The following is a 15,070-nucleotide window of genomic DNA, read 5'->3' as shown; positions in this document are numbered from 1 at the left end:
TCCTAAGCTTTCCACGCAGAGTTTTTTACAACCCACTCTTGCATAGGTTGGTGGCTAGGCTGCATATTAGCACTAGCTTTAACGTTAAGACCCCTGTATTTTCCTTGGCCAGGCATCAGGTATTTCCTTCCCCTCCTAAGCTCTCAACTACCCTTCAAACACAGGGTATTCACCCAATAGCTGAGCTCTGTCAGGTCTTAAACCTAACTGTCAGTCTTCCAACAAAATAGGAATGTTTTTGCGAATTAAATGTATTTTTGGATACGAAAGAAAAGTTAAAACGACAAGTACAACTGATTCTCGAAAAATGAAATAAGCCTCCCTCAATCTTTGCTAATCTAATGGCCCAATACACTGGCAAAGCAAAATCTTACCATGCTATCGAATTCCTCTATGCAACATCTTCCTGCTCAAATCTTGTTCATTGTACTACAAAAAATAACGTACAAGCAATCAAACTCTGTCAAAATTACAGCATTTAGCCTTTCTCGCCCTCTTACAGGCCATTAAGTCAATCATTCAAACCAAATGACATAATAATAGTTATATGTTATAAATAATGTTAGAAAGGGTGAAATGTAAGAGATAATACTCACAATAGTAACTATAGCTCTCATTTATTACAGTCACTTTAAACAAATATGTCTTTTGAAAGATTTGAAACTTAATGTGGAAATATCACCCATCAGCGATCGTTTTCTATCGGGATCGATGAACCGTCGTATTAAGAACCAACTGATTTTACGCTCTGTAACAACTTATTAGGTATAGCTTAGCGAGATAAAACAAGGCTTTGAAACCTAACTTTTTAGACCTCAAGAGAAGTTTCGCCATTCTTCTTATTCGCTTGAGTATCCCGCAAAGAAGGATATTCATTGCATTAGCATTCTTTATTTACGCAATTGAGAGCGAGAGGGAGCTGAAACAAGCCCCCTTATTCACCTAGAAATGCCATTTTTGGACGTAAGTTTACTCATACTATCTTCAATAGGAAGTCTTTCAATACGAAGTTTTGTCAAACTGAACTTCGAAAACCTTTGTGGAATTAGTCTACATGCTCCATTTAAAGAGATGATGTTATCATATTCTTAGTTACAACCGAGTCATTTTCCTGAAAAATGTTTTCCTAAACGAATTACGCAAGATGTCTTTAGTATATGCTGAGATTACATACATCAGTTATACTGCGATACCCTGATTAAGTCAGAAATTCACCCTACTTTTTGCTCACCGAAGTCTCATTACAATTATTCTCAGTTGATAATTTTTCAAAATTTTTCCTTCTTCCCAACCTCTCCTTCATAGGATCAGCTTGCTTAAAAAGATTCGTGGACTTGTAGAACATGATTTTGTTCTTTATTTGCAGAGTGTTTACTTTCCAACATTGTAAAGAAAACTTAATAAGGAACGTAGCAGAGCTGGTGATCTGATTTTTAAGAAGCTCTCAGTAAAGATAGAAATCCGTTTACATTACATCAGTCAAACAGTGTGAGCATAACACATTCCAAGGTATTAAGTTGAATAAACTGGACTGTGGTGAGCTAGATCTGACTGGATCTGGACTTGAGAAAACTCATGACATTGAACTGAGTCATTACACTTGATGTAAATATGTCAGCTACATTAGAAAGTTACATTTCTGTTTTATTTCTTGATTCAGCTTCAATTCAACTTGGCTGACTGGCTTGTCTGCTTCATGGCTATATTCGATAGTTCCTCAGTTATTTTTTCTTTCAAAAATATGGATTTTAACTCCGTAAAATTCACTCTCTTTGAGGGACGGTTAGATGGGGCGTCCATCCGGAAAAGATGTTTTTACCCTTGTGGGCACAATACGACCACAACGACATCTTGAGGTTGCGCACACCAATCTCACACAACAGGTCTCATGTGTTGTGATGCCCCATCGATGTTTTATTGGAAAGGTACCCACCACATCATGGAACGAGTAGTAGTAAACCAATCGACGAGATAAATAGTCGAGTTTTCCTTTCAGAATGTCTGCGCGAAGCTTGGCCTTAAATGTTTTGAAGACCACATGTAGATCAATGTGCGGATAAAATACGGAAACATCAATGGGATTTTTTGGGTCGTAATGCTTTTTAACGATGTGCTTCTTGGATATACCCAATCGCCGGAGAGTCTTTCTGCAACAACGAGGAATCATCGCTATCTTCAAGTGTACCGGGTCACCAAAGGGAAAATGATAGAGGAGGACTTGCCTGCCCCAGGCTCGCTCGCAGGCCTCAGACACTGTGAGGTGAATCCTGTGTTCTGATTGGCCGAGATAAAAAGGCCAAGTTCGACCAGTCTGTTTTGCGCCTCGTCGTATGGTTTGTCAGACTTGAAACTGATAATTCTTCGTTTGCCTTTTTCCATGCTTCCCGCTCGCCTCGATCTATCCTCGTATCCAGTATTCTCTCACAACGAAACCGGTAAATAGCGACTGGGTACGATCGTGCTGTTGTTATTAATAAACGGCAGAGAATTGCACAATGACAAGAACGTTTGCCAATATTTTCATGGTCAAAATGGAGTAAGGGCACAACTAAAGGTATAGTCTGTGTAAGAAAACCGAAGATAAAATAGAAGAATTTGTAAGACGGGCAAACAAACTTGTGTATTGTACCACGATACAATCACTATCACGGCTGAAACAATACAAGAATTGACCCTTGACGTCCAAACGCATTATTAGGAGATGAAGATCATGCGTAGTTACAATTTTATTCGTGTCATTCACTACTCACAAAGAAACGATTCGTAAGCAGAGAAGCGCTCCGCATACTGTGAGTATATTCGACACGCTCCACGTTTGACTAAGACAAGGAGTGTTTCTAAATACGCTTTAAGAATAGAGGGTACCAAGATGAGATTTTGGACAAATATATCTCCGTAATTGATTTTAATGGGAGAGAAAGGTCATTAAAACTTACATGAGATTAGGTCTTCGATCGATGGAAACGTTTCCCCATCTCACGGTCACCCGAGAACCGATAGGAACGTTCTGTTTGACTTTCTTCCGAAATACTGTGTAGCTAGGCCTTTGCGAAATCGCTGCTGGGTTTTTTCGCCAAATCCTAACTGAGCTATCTTACGTTCATTCCATGGTTTTAAAATTGATCTATTAAGCCGTATGATAGGGCGGCTGTCCATACTTGCAGGACGACCACTTTTTGATGACTTTATTATCGCGAACATGGAATGAAAATGACGAAAATATGTAACAAAAAGACGAAAGACACTTAAAGAAAGAAACTATACGAGGGTGTAAAAAGCCAGTTGTCGAACAAGATTGCAGAGATCCAGGAGAATAATATTACGCAATTGGTAGGCTTTCCTGAACTCACGGACAAACTGACTCTCTCCCTGTGCAAGTAAATAATTTATTAATAAGTAATTTTCCTTGTCGGTCGCAATCTAAGAAATAGTTAATCAGAAGGTATAATTTTTTTTGGGTTGGATTAAAAGAACAATATCCCAAAAAGTATACTTTTTTTTTTTCGACACAGTTCAAGGAGTTTCGATGTAAAGATACCGAAGTGGAGGTGTTGGCTAGAAGTGGAGAGGGAACTAAAAGTACTGTGAATGTCTTAACATTTTAGCCGGCGTTTCTCGAAAATTGTTGGCCACCTCAGCCTCACGAAGCAGAGTTACCTTCCAATTGTTTGTTTTCTTCTGCGCCAAACGAGGCAGAACAAGGCATACAAGAGACTTAAGAATTTTTCCCCTTACATTTTAGAACTTTTAAATGACTCTCAAAAAATAAGCGACAACTTTGAGTTGAAATTTAGAAGACATGTTTCGACATTCGCATGTCATCTTCAGTTGCAAATGAGCTTTTAACGGTTGTACATTTGAATTTATATTGAGGTACATTACAAATTACGTATCAGGGCTTACGTTTCAATTTGAATATTGAATACGCGAAAAATGTAAATAGCGCGCGCTTGACTAGATCAAAAAATAATAAAAATAATAGTAAAAATAATAATAATAATAATAATAATAATAAAAATAATAATAATAATAATAATAATAAAATAAGAGACCAAGGAACAACGTAATTGAAAGGAAAGAGATAATTCTAAATGCTTCAATTGCTGATTAAGAATGGGTTTCTCCCAATTAATATGCAATGCCTCTTTGATCTTAATTTGTATTTTGAAGCGGCAGAATCTAAGATCGTGAAAAATTCAGTATCACAAGAGTCAAGACAGGACCTTGATGATTGCAGGTGCTTGTAAATATGCGAAGTTTTGTCCGATTGTTTAGTGTGAAAGATTCAGTACCGCTAGGTCTACGTTCGCGTGTCGTTTATAAATTTTCGTGTGCTGGCTATAATGTCAGCTATATTGGTGAGAGCACTCGCCACATTTGTACACGAGTTCGTGAGCACCTCTTGTTATTGTAATTAGCATTTCAATTTCTTCATCTTTCCAATACCTTTTCTTTTCCCCTTCCCTTTCTTTGAGCGTGTCCTGCTTGAATTTCTTCGCAGTCAGTCATGTTAATTGTTGTCTGCTCGCCGTTGCTATGAAACATTTTTCAATGTGCGAGTGGCACTGGAGACTAATCAACATTGTTTTCATCCCAGCTAAACTGGGAAACATATGTTTCGGACGCAAAATTTGTGTCCGGGAAACAAAAATGTTTTTGTCTGCAGGAAAAAACAATTCCGAGCAGCAAAATTTGTTTCCGCAACTTGTGTTTCCCGCGCGGCTAAACTGGGAAACATTTGGCTCCGCAACAATGTTTCCGCAACAAAGTTTCCTAGTTAAGCCAGGTCTTTAGATTCTGCCGCTTCAAAATACCAAATTAAGATCAAAGAGGCATTGCATATTAAGTGGGAAAAACCCATTCTTAATCAGCAATTGAAGCATCTAGAATTATCTCTTTCCTTTTAATTACGTTTATCCTTGGTCTCTTATTTTATTATTATTATTATTATTATTATTATTATTATTATTATTATTATTTTTACTATCTTTTATCTAGTAAAGCGCGCGCTAATTACATTTTTTGCGTGTTTAATATTCAAATTGAAACGTAAGCCCTGACACGTAATTTGTAACGTACCTCAATATAAATTCAAATGTACAACCGTTAAAAGCTCATTTGCAACTGAAGATGACATGCGAATGTCGAAACATGTCTTGTAAATTTAAACTTAAAGTTGTCCTTTCTTTCTTCAGAGTTATTGTCACTCTGCTGTCTTTACGTCCTTTTGGTAACTTTTAAATGATTTCAGTGTGTATTAGCGCACGACATGCTTCACATAAAAGTATGTTATTTCCTTCGAAAATTTAAACTTCTAAATCTCCTTTACGAATGTTAACTTCTACATTATGATTTGCTGAGAGAAATCCAGATTGCATTTAGCGCAATCCGTGTAAATTCTGCAAAATTTTCTGACTGCAGGGCGTTTGGTCCATTTGAGACTATGCTTGGCTAAAATTTGCATCATCTTTGTAATCATGATAATAATGCAATATAAGTAAATAGTGATCAATACGAGACCTCGAGAGAACTGATCGTCTCTTGGTAGTACTTGTCTAGCATGGAATATTCACAAGCTTTTGTAAATTATTTTTCAAATATTTGCATGGTATTTGAAAGCTGAATTACTCGTGTTTATCTAATTTAAATTGCACTAGGTATACTGCATAAAAAAAAATACAGAATTTATAAAATTACGTTAAGCTCGATTTCATGACTTTTTCCTGTTTTGGCTACCTTGACTTACCTGAATTGAATATCGAAACTTCATTATTAAGAGTAGTTTTTGCTCAGATCATCATAAAAAGTTAATGAAAAAATGAAAAGAAGCGGGAATTGTCAACGTCATTGCATCTGTAACCCCAAAACAAGAGGAAAAGCAATTGGAAAGTTTTGCAAAGTATTTAAATTAACCAACTTTGAATTAAAACAGTGGAGTATTTCAAACCACTGATTTGAAATAAATTCATCTGACGGGAATGGTAGAATTTGATAAGAAGTTTGTAAAAAAGATTCAAAGTTTCAGTCTTGGTTGGAAAAATGTTTACTCGAGGAGTCTTGCCCTGGAGCATGTTCAAGTATCAATCCGTTTAAACATAGGTTTAATTTCGTATGTCTCCTACTTGTTTATTATGATAAAGCTCTGAAATCATTGCTTACCTGAATTTTTTAGGCTGCCTTTCTTCCATTTCCTCTGTATAAAGAGCTTCTGCTACTTTGTGTACTATATTGTCTAACATCTAGAAAGTCAAACAAGAAGCTCAACATTTACCCACTGTCATATCAACTACATTCTTGTTTCTCGTAAAGCAAAATACTGAACATGTCACAGCAATAATAGAAACTGTTCACATGCAAATTCTGAGGAACTAAGTCATTAAATAGATTCACAGTGAAGACACTAAAATAGATCTTGTTTGTTCTTCTTCTTTCATTCTTTGGCTGTTTTAGCGCTTCTTGCCTCAGTAAGTTCTTCCATTTGATTCACTCACCCAAGAAGAACTTTCGAAAATTAACTTTATCATCATCACATGCCCTAAAAACAATTTTGTCTCCAAGCTCTTTACTAGGTCACTATCATGATTGTTTGAAATCAAACTTTTTACTGATGAGATTATCATATAGCAAGGCAGTCTTTGGTCATAAGCCTTGTATTTTTGGTCGCAAAAGTCAGCAAATTAAAAATTGAGGAAGTTTGGCCTTATTGCCTTTTAAAGAACTACTTACTAATTTCGCAGCCCTCACTTGCTTGAGGTGAACTGAGAAATCATGGCTAGTCCTTTGTCATTTTGGTACAAACTTTGTTGTCTCTGTCATTACCTCTGGTCAATATTCCTCAGTAAGGCCCTCGCGCTCAGTTAGTAAAAAGTTAATCTTCATGAAATGACACTTCAGATCTTGCTAAATTAATAAGTTTGCGGTTGACCCAATGGTACAAAATGGAAATGGGTATGGGGGATTTCGATTTTGTGGTTTTGGCCATTCTTTAGAGCGGTTTTTCGGTTTCTAAGAGACCCAATGCCTTTATAGTGAAATCAAAACAAACTGACCTTGGAATACGTGAAGTTACTAAATGCCGAGCTCTTCGCCAAGGATTTCGATTTAACACCAATGATTAAAGCGCAGCTTACAGTCGACTGTGAATACTAAATAAAAACAGTCTAATAAAGTGAGAAACTACGAACATATCATAAAACTAAGATTGGGAGTTAAATTTAAATGATTGTTGACGATGACGTCGCCGCTTGTGATTTGTAATTCAGGTGGGAGCTTGAAAAGATCACTTTCAGTTGAGGAAGGAAATCAATTTTCAATTAACTATGTTTTTGTTCTGAAGGGTTTTTTTAATTAAACACATCGGGAATTGACGGGCAGAAACACTGTGCAAAGTATACAATAGAGATAGCCAATCAGACAATCGGAAAAAATATTGTTATACGACAAAAATAAATAACAGGTTTTTGTAGCTGAAGGAAAAATGAGTCGGCAATAAGTATTATTAAGCCCTGCGGCAAAGTTCTAAGAACACCGAAAGTTAAAGCTGTGTTCAATTAATCCTAAAATCCTCCTAAACTGGTGATCGCATTGTTTCTCCGTTTATTTCGGAATTATTCGCAGTGATTTTTAAAACTTTCTTCTATTCACTGAGAATAAGTGGATATCGGAAAAGTCAATACATCTCAAGACTATCAATTATTTTGGAAAATCCGATTGTGCACGGCAACTTTTGAGCAATTTTTGGCGTTTGATGCAACTTTTTGCGGTTCCAGCAACCTCGAGCACTTTTTTGCCTTTGCTGAGAAGTTTTTGAGCAACATTTAAGTTCAGAGCACCTATCAAGCTCCAAAAAGTCGACGATTTCATAGAAAAACTTTAATTTATGCGAATCTCTTGAATGTTTATCAACCAGACAAGGCCTGTAATTTCACAACCGGTTTCGCAAGCCTTTTGTCTAATATAACAACGTATGAACCATTAATTTGGAAAATAATTCCTGTCTGTTTGTGACGACATTTCTTCATTGTTTTTCAAACATGAAATGAAGACTCAAAAGAAAGAAAAGTCAATTTCCAATCTTCTACTTATGGATCTCTTGAGCGTGTTGATTGTAACTTTCTGCTTTTTAAAGTTTTCGTAGCATAATAAATACCTACATAGAGCTTACTCTCGCACCCACGACCACGCTTCCATTCCTACAAGACTGCTTCGTGATTGCTCACTCATCGGGGGATAAAATAAAATAAAATCCCCTGATGAGTGAGCAATCACGAGACAGGCTTGCAAAGATTAAAGTTTAGTCGTTGTATTTATCTAACTCGACATATATATATATATATATATATATATATATATATATATATACCTGCAGACAGTGCACACTGTTTCGACCTATGTGGGTCTCATCAGTGCAGTGCAGACGCTGGGCCAAGCTCTGGAATAAACCATTGCCTGGGCGCTACACTTGTGGGACCAAGTGCAGGCATGTTGCCATGCGAGAGTGCTCAAATCACAACTAAGGTGATGAGCTTCGCCCGAAGGCTAAGTGCATGGCAACCCCAGTGTAGAGTGCGCATGGTTGTCCTGATTGTGTAGTGGTCATCACACCTGACTAGTAACAGGAGGGACGTGGGTTCAAATCCCGCTCTGGGCAAATTTTCTTTTTAAACATTTATTCTATTTATATACATATATAAAGTGTAAAATTTTGACTTTACACTTTATTTTTTACTTTTGCTCAATACATAGAAATAGAGCGACTTGTATATATTGTGGAAGGAAAAAGACAAATAAACTACAAGTTCATCCCTACACGCCTGTTTCGTGGTTGCCCCTCATCAGGGTGATGAGAAGCCAACCCCTACTTAACAAATGGTAAACACCACAGCGTACACTATTGAATAAAGGCTGATAGTTTCGAAAGAAACTGTTTGGGGCTGCGTCGGTGGGAGTAACGAAATAATTTGGATATATCAACAAAGTTGAAATGGTAAATTAGCCACCGTAATGATTACAAAAGCTGACGTTTCGAGCGTTAGCCCTTCGTCATTCGCTCCGACGAAGGGCAAACGCTCGAAACGTCAGCTTTTGTAATCATTACGGTGGCTAATTTACCATTTCAACTTTGTTGATATATCCAAATTATTTCGTACACTATTGAGTTACGGATGCACGCGGGAGGTTGCTAAGCACGAAAGAGGCGTAAGAGTCGCGCGCGGCGATAACAGAGAGCGTCTCTAGCTTCTTGAGTGCTTAGCAAACCTCCCAAGTGCATCCATAACTCAATAGTGTACGCTTTGGTGTTTACCATTTGTTTTATAACATAACATTGATCATCCTTGCAGCTTAAGAGTTCTCTATTATTTAACAAACCTTACGTGACCAGAAAAAACAAGCGCGAGCGGAACAATAGTCTTTGCATTAGCTCACGTCAGCAGCGTACCTCCATGGGCAAATGGTGGACGTTAAATTGACCAATCAGAGCGCGCGCTTTACTCTGGTTATGTTATAAATACATCTAGGTAAGTATAGATGAATTCACTAGAACATACCCAGAAACAATTTGAAAATTTCTCCAAGCCCACCTCAGCCAAAATGATCTAGTCCACAAGAAGGGATGCCACCAAGCATGGGTCTGACTCTGAATTGAAGGACAAAGTCCAAAACAAAACCAGCCTCATAAGAACTCAACAGAGATTTATGCAAAAAGCAAGTTCTGCATGACTGATACAGCAAAAAACCTACACTCCCTTCCCCTGAGCTTTTCAAACAGCGCCATTTGATACCCACCCTTAATTTAATTTAATTTTTCATTTAACTTATTAGCTTTGCCAACAATACCTACAATATAGAACACGGGTAAATTACAATAACAAAAACGGGCCGCCAACCACAACAGCGATAGCCAACTATTGTGGTCTCTTGCAAAGGTCGGCAGCTGGGCTTCATGCAGGCAAATGCCTTGACGTTAAGACCCTTGCATTTTCATCGGTTAGGCTGGCTCGAAGACAGGCGTCACGAATTCAAAATCCCTTCTCTTGTGTGCTAAGTTTCAGGAAAATCTTGCGATTTCAGGAGGCCAATCACGCCTCACGCTGATTCATAACTTCGCGTGCGAATAAAGCACGCCTTTATGGAAAATTTCGCGTGTGACATTAACAGTCCGGGACAGTTTCGTCTTTACCAGTTTCTCTAATGTGATTGGTCTAGACAAAACCAAATTGTTCCATTGTGGTAGAGAGAGGATTGGGGCGATACTTTTTCTTGCTAGCTTATTCGTGGCGGCTATGTTGTTATGCGAAAGGGACAGCAGAACAGAATTCGAAATTTCAAGAGACATCATTGACTTGTTTATTTCTGTATTACTGTATTACAAATCAAATTTAATCTTCGACAGACATGTCATCTTGCGCCCCGCACTATGATGCACGCACTTATTTTGCTTGCAATTTCGGTTATTAAATTCTTTCCGATTCCGGTGAGATGGAGGGTAGTGACTGATTAAATAACATATTTTCTTCAATCTAATCTGCAATTTTTACATGAACGTTTAAGGAGATGTTTCATATTAGAAGTGCTTCTGCTACAAGAATTCCAGAGAACACACTTCGACCAGCTTTAGCCGCCGCCTGTTTGTTTGCTTGATTTGGAGGGCGCACTCTAGGTAAGACTTTTGATCATAATTGATCCAAATTCAGATGAAGAGGACCAATGTATGTATTGTCAAATTCCACATTTTTAATCATAGAGTTAGACTGCGACGTTTATAAAGATTTCGCAACTTCTTTCATTGTCTTTTATGTTTTTTGGGGCCTTCATCCAGAAAAAGTGTTATCCTCACTTCGGGCACAAGACTTTTACAACCATTGCATCTCATGCCGCGCACACCACTCTCACATAATGGGTTTTGGCTAGGTTTGGAAAGGGAACTGAAAGTATCGTCAATTTCATAACATTTAAGCCTGTGTTTCTGAGAAATTGTTGACCGCTTCAGCCTGAATCAGTGTTACCTTCCAGTTGTTTGTTTTCTTGTACGCCAAACGAGACAAACTAAGGCGTACAAGAGACTAAAGGGGCTTTGTCCCCTAACATTTCAGTGTCTATTAGCGTACGACATGCTTCACTTAATTGTATGTTATTTCCTGCAAAAATTTAAACTTCTCCATTTCCTTAAAAAATGTTAACTTCTATGTTACGATCTGCTCAGAAGCAATAAGACGTTTGAGAGTAACATTTAGAGTAGACAGTAGAGTAGTTTATTTATACAGGATAGCCCCTTCAGTGTAGTAAACACTGATATCAACGGGGGTCCTGTTACCTACCCATCCCACTCCAGGGAGGACATTCATCACACAGTTATCTCGTGCATGATAAATTAACGTCTCTTGCCCCTAACCCTACAGAAGACGGGACCTCCATTTATTCGTCCCTATCCGAGAAGACTAGAATATCTAACGATTTCTTGATGTTATAGAAAGGTAGCATATTCTTCTCAATTGTTTTAAGACCCTGAGGGTTTGTCCGGCCGGGGCTCGAACCCTCGACCTCCCGCACAACAGTCCAGCGCTCTATCCATTGAGCTAACCGGGATGCGGTTCAAGAAAGGCGGTTAAAAATTTAACGTAAATTCTGTTAGGAATTTGTTCTTTGTCTAGCTATTTTTCGTTAATTGAAAGTGAAATTTCGGCGGAACAAGAGAGCTCGCAAGTAGCAACAGAAGAACCAACCAAAGGTTTGTATACATGGCAAGTGGCACAATTTGCATTCTTGTATGTGTCCCGAGACGAAAATGAAGTGGACAGAAAACGAACTGGAAGAAGTGAGGAGAATGCGGATGCGGATATCAACCTATTAATATCAAACTATTATTAAACATTCGCTCCGACGAACGGCTAACGTTCGAAACGTCAGCCTTTATGATCGTAACGGTGGCCAATTTACCATTTCAACTTTACAATGAATATATGAAGTTCATATATTTTGAACTGCGGTATTAAATACGTATGATGCACGATCCTTCGCAGTAGATAGCGCTATTTATGCAATAGCGAAAATCAGACCTGAAAAAAATCAGGCCTGTACGGGATTCGAACCACTGACCTCTGCGATACTAGTGCAGCGCTCTACCAATTGAGCTAAAAAGCCAACAGGGAGCAGGCCGTTAAGTTGATTCGTAATAAACCCGTGATGATAAATCACGGCCTGCTCCCAGTTGGCTTGTTAGCTCAATTGGTAGAGCGCTGCACTAGTATCGCAGAGGTCAGTGGTTCGAATCCCGTACAGGCCTGATTTTTTTCAGGTCTGATTTTCGCTATTGCATAAATAGCGCTATCTACTGCGAAGGATCGTGCATCATACGCATTTCAACTTTGTTGATATATTCAAATTATTTCGTTACCCCACCGACGCAGCCCCAAACAGTTTCTTTAGAAACTATCAGCTTTTATTATAAAAAACATCGCGTGGAAGAATTACGTACTTCAAAATAGACCTCCCGCAATGGGAGAAATTGAAATTGTGGAGAAGTTTTATTTGTGTAGCGCGGTCAGATTTGATATGCGATTAATTCGACTATAGAAACATAATCCATTTCCAATTGTCGCACCCCATTAGGTTTACCATTAAATCAAGCTAAACCGAAGCAGTTTCTTTCGGAGAGTGCTTTTCATATACTTTCCATTTATATCTAGTTTTGGTGGTAATGCTTTAAATACAGCGTTGGATGTTATTTTTTTCTTTTTTCGGGAAGGACACCTACGAATGTTTACCATATCCTTTTATTAAGCCACTTTTTTCACCCCGTTCCACAGTTCACGGCTAACCCAACATCAACATAAGGACCATAAGACCTTCTTATATGCTTTTTCTGTGTAATTAAAGCTGTGAAATCATAACAATCGGTTTTCAACCAAAACGTACCTTGGAATACGTGAAGTTGCCAATGATCAAACCGTAGCTGGCAGCCAACTGTAAATTGAACAATCTAATTTTCATGAGAAATCTCTATCAGATAAAATAATTAGCTTTCGAAATACTGAAATAAACTGAAATGAAAGGCTAAGGAATACATATTAAGACTTGAATTTGCGTGAGTGGTCGGCGTTTATGATCACGGAACGGATATCATTGGTATTTTAGGTTAAGAGATCACAAAATCTACTGTCAGTTGGGGAAGCAGACATATTTTTGATCAAATGTGTTTTCTTTCTGTGGGAGAGGGGGGGGGCTGAAGGGGTTGATATTTAGTTAAGCAGCATTAATAGTGAGACTAGAACCTAAAAACTGAGTTATGATATCCTATTTAATTACTAACTTACGTGGAAAGTCATCGGTGACAGCACTCTAGATCTGTGCAAAGCATAGAATACAGATAAGCAATCCGCAGACAGTCGAAAATAAATATATCTTACTAAACGCTAGTTGTGTAGTATCACTGACTGAGTATTAATACGAGTAGTGCCGCATTTTGACGAACCCACAGAGCGAGTTAAAATACTAGTAACGAGTAGAAATGCTCAGCAGTAATGTGCACCAAAACGTTTAATAAGAGAACTATTATCTAGCACGCCAAATTGTTATTTCTGTGAGGGCGAGTTTCGCGGATACTTATTTACGGGGAGTGCTTGACAGAAGTATGCGCAGAGGAACGGAATTGACGCGGAATTTTCTTCAATAAAGGATGAAATTTCCCTGTCGTCTGACTGCTATTTTTCGTTCGATTTATCTAATAAACTTGAATCAATATATAGAAATTTAGACTTTAATTAGGTCAAAACCATTTATTTGCTACTCTGAAGTTCATGCCTTTAACAATACAATCATCAGGCTACTGCCAAAAAGAAAGAATACATGGTGCATTACATAGTGATTTTGAAAAAACTGTTGTAATTCACAGTTGGTTGAGGTGTATAGCAACAGTAAAACAATATACAGTAAACTGTTAAAAATAAATCTGACAGGCTTAAATTGTTTCGAAAAACGCTAATCGTAACGGTTAAACAACATACTGTAAACTGCCAAAAAATGAACTGCTTAAAATAAATTTTACAAGCTCAAACAATCACGCTATTTAAAAGGAATCTCTTTACATGTCTGCAAGTCGATATAAGTTCATTTCTGTTGTTCAGTGCAATTTGTGTCTCTAGGAGAAATACTATATCATTTGTAGACCGAACATGACGACCCTAAACAACAGAAATGAACTTATATCGAGTTACAGACATGTTGTCGTTTCGATTTCTGTTCCCATTACATACTACTATATATATATATATATATATATATAAAATGTAAACAAACTGTAAACTTCTGTGTTGAATAAAGGTACTGATACTTTCAGTATATATGTGTATATATATATATATATATATATATATATATATATATATATATATAGGAAGTCTGCAAGTCGATTTTCGCGTGGAACAGTGCTCAATACGTTGAAGCAGAGCAGAATAAATATTATGAGAGGAAAAAATGAGTCATTGCCGTTGCAATTGCGCATGCTCGCTGGTTTACTCTAGTTTGAGCACTCTGGCATGGCTTAGACGATACCACAAAGGTTGGGTCGTTTGGGGTGACCGTCTCGGTTCTCCCCCATCCTAGCATTAGCACTGCACTGATGAGGCCCAGAAGGCCGAAACAGTACTGTCTGCAGTTAGTTATATATATATATATATATATACATAAACATAAAAAAACCTTATCCTCGAATCGGAGAGTGCTCTACAATGATGGAGCTTTGTAAACAGTTGTACAGGAAAATAAAAATTAAAAACTCGCACTGCAGATCTCTTTCGAAAGGGTTAGAAAGTCCTCTCTCGTCAGGTGCATTAAGATACTGGTTGACTAACGATCCTTTTTCTAAGAAGGTGGTATAAGCATGCCTTATCAAATATTTAGTTGAATGCCGGCACACACTGGCATTTTTCTCTAAGGCTGGAAGGGGCTGGTCTTATTTATCGAGGTCGAAAGACTGCATTGCAGGATTGGTTGTCAGGCTTGTGCCCAGTCAAACCTCAGCTACTGGGCTAACACTCCATGACTGGAGGGTGGTTGGGTGTCAAAAAGCATA

General features: G+C 37.9%; 1 long non-coding RNA gene across 1 annotated transcript in view; it reads right to left on the bottom strand.

The window, feature by feature from the left end:
- LOC111347031 (uncharacterized) overlaps window positions 1-15,070 on the bottom strand; it is a 29,458-nt gene that overhangs the window by 5,719 nt on the left and 8,669 nt on the right. The window contains exons 3-7 of the long non-coding RNA XR_016001876.1: window positions 13,314-13,344; window positions 12,916-12,963; window positions 7,050-7,145; window positions 6,160-6,239; window positions 375-429 (exon numbers count right to left, since the gene is read on the bottom strand). This is a non-coding gene — a long non-coding RNA (uncharacterized LOC111347031). The remainder of the gene's footprint in view (window positions 1-374; window positions 430-6,159; window positions 6,240-7,049; window positions 7,146-12,915; window positions 12,964-13,313; window positions 13,345-15,070) is intronic.

The sequence above is a fragment of the Stylophora pistillata genome, chromosome 5 (assembly GCF_964205215.1).
Source record: "Stylophora pistillata chromosome 5, jaStyPist1.2, whole genome shotgun sequence".
NCBI lineage: Eukaryota > Metazoa > Cnidaria > Anthozoa > Scleractinia > Pocilloporidae > Stylophora > Stylophora pistillata.
This window is presented reverse-complemented; position numbering and strand designations above follow the sequence as displayed.